The sequence below is a fragment of the Pygoscelis adeliae genome, unplaced genomic scaffold (assembly GCF_000699105.1).
Source record: "Pygoscelis adeliae isolate BGI_AS28 unplaced genomic scaffold, ASM69910v1 Scaffold233, whole genome shotgun sequence".
Lineage (NCBI taxonomy): Eukaryota > Metazoa > Chordata > Aves > Sphenisciformes > Spheniscidae > Pygoscelis > Pygoscelis adeliae.
In genome coordinates this window covers 695,828-697,936 of record NW_008824421.1, presented here as the reverse complement: position 1 = coordinate 697,936, position 2,109 = coordinate 695,828, and positions in this window count along the sequence as shown.

The following is a 2,109-nucleotide window of genomic DNA, read 5'->3' as shown; positions in this document are numbered from 1 at the left end:
CAGCCACCGTGGGCGCGAGGATGCCCGCGTCCCCCGGCCGGCAGCAGGTCCGGGTCCTGCTCCGCAGCAGTCCCGTGCTTCGGCGCGTCTGCCAACCTCCACCTGTCCTTGTTCCCTTCTGTATAAAAAGGGGGGTACTGCCGCGGCGTCCAAGTCCCCGAGGCGTTAGGCAACTAAACCTGTCGGTATTTATGAGGTACCGTGCAAAAGCAACGGGCAGGGGGGCTCCAAGGCGAGTTTTCGTGTTCTTCCAACCAGTCAGATAATGACCTGTAAGGTATCCTCTGAAGAATTCACAGAAGGTTTGCGGCTTACTTCTCCCTCTCCCACCAATTAGGTAAACTGTTGATGAAGCAATTCAAGTCCTTGAGTATTTAGCAGTTACTAAGGCAATAAAAATGTCAGCTTGACATATCTAGATGGAAGGCAAGACTTGGAATGTACAATAACATGCGGTTAATTTGATATTCTATGGCATGAAAACAAATGGCTGACCCTACAAAAGACTGGAGCAAGACGACATCTCAAGGAAAGCAGCGTTGCTCGTGTCAAGTGTTCACTTGATAATGTTGTTCCTTGTTTCAATTCAATCATTTCCAAATACTTCCTTTTAATGATACAACATTTCAATCTTTACTATTTTGCCTTCAGAAGTATAAATCTAGTAGTTATCTAATCTGCCCATGAATATCGGAGTGAGAACTTGAAAACATTCAGGACAATAAAATGTGAGCGCTGAAAGACTTCTTCTCTTTGATCTGCATTACTGCCTCAGTCAGAGCACAGACTGAAATGGAATGGGATTGCCAACCTCCTGACTTCACTGCCAGGAATATAAATCAACATTAAAGATGATTTTTAAATGAAATAGCAAGTTAAACATTTGTACAAACACATCATCAAATAGAGGTTATACTGCCTCTTTTTAAACTTCTTGCCTGTTGGCAAAAATAAAACTGTTCCAGTGACATTTTCTCTGCTCTGCTGTGACAAGGGCTGCATAAATATAGACACCGTGGATTAGAATAGACTTCAGCAATCTTCGACTTCCTTTCCAGCAGCCTCTTCTGCAGACAGTTTTCCATAGCTATGAGTGAAAAACAGGCAGTCTAAAACTGTATGTATGGCAAGTATGGTGACAGTATAGCACGTCCCTGATGGCAGTAGTCATAGCTAACCTTGGGGAAACGCCGTTCTGGCTGGAGGAAAGGAGAGAGAGTCAGGATTTCTGACCCTGACTCCGATACAGATTTGATGTGTGGGCTAGGATAAGTCCTGTACTTCGAGACCTTTGATGGCTTGCGCAATGCAAATGCAGATTTCTCCTTCAACTTTGCCTAGAGAGAGCAAGGAGTGTGATGAACTGTAATGCCAGCCTAGAGAATTCTGATGCTTGCTTAAAGAGAAGTCACTCATGTCTCCAGCGGAGAAGCTGCTGGTGCCAAACCAATCAGTGTCACTCAGAATCAAACACGGGGTGGGTTTTTCTTCAGCTAGAAAAACAACAATTTGTCATGTTATAATCTAATTGATTCTTTCCATTTTTATGCTTTACATTGTAGGCTGAGCCCTCTTTTACCTCCAGGAATTGAGGAGATGTCTGCTCCTTGCCAAGAAAGCGCGGTCAGGTTGCTGGCACACACTGGGCAGGCAAGGGGCTTGTGTCCAAGGTTGGCCGGGGTGATGCTTCTTCAAGCGTGCATGGCGCTTCAAGTCAGTCATCACTTGAAAAAGTCACAGGAAAGGAGAGAGGGGCAGCAGATGAAATGTTTGCAAGGTAAATATCCTCTTGGCACTATATTTTCTACATGAGTTACTGTCAATTAACGCATACAAAAACTCAGTGCTGGAAACAACAGAATAACACTCTAAAGCCTGGGAAAAGCTCCACGTGTCCTTCCTGGTTTCCCACAAAAAACAGGCAAACAGCTAACTAAGCCAAAAAATGCACACAGCTCGGTGGACATAGTTTTAAAACAGTGAGGCTATTTTCTCCTCTCTTCTTGCTTTCCCTTTCTCAGCGTGTTACAACTTAGCAGGGTTCTTGCTGTCCGCAGTGTTAAACAAACACGGGCACTATTGTGCAAATCACTCATCCCGGATAACAGA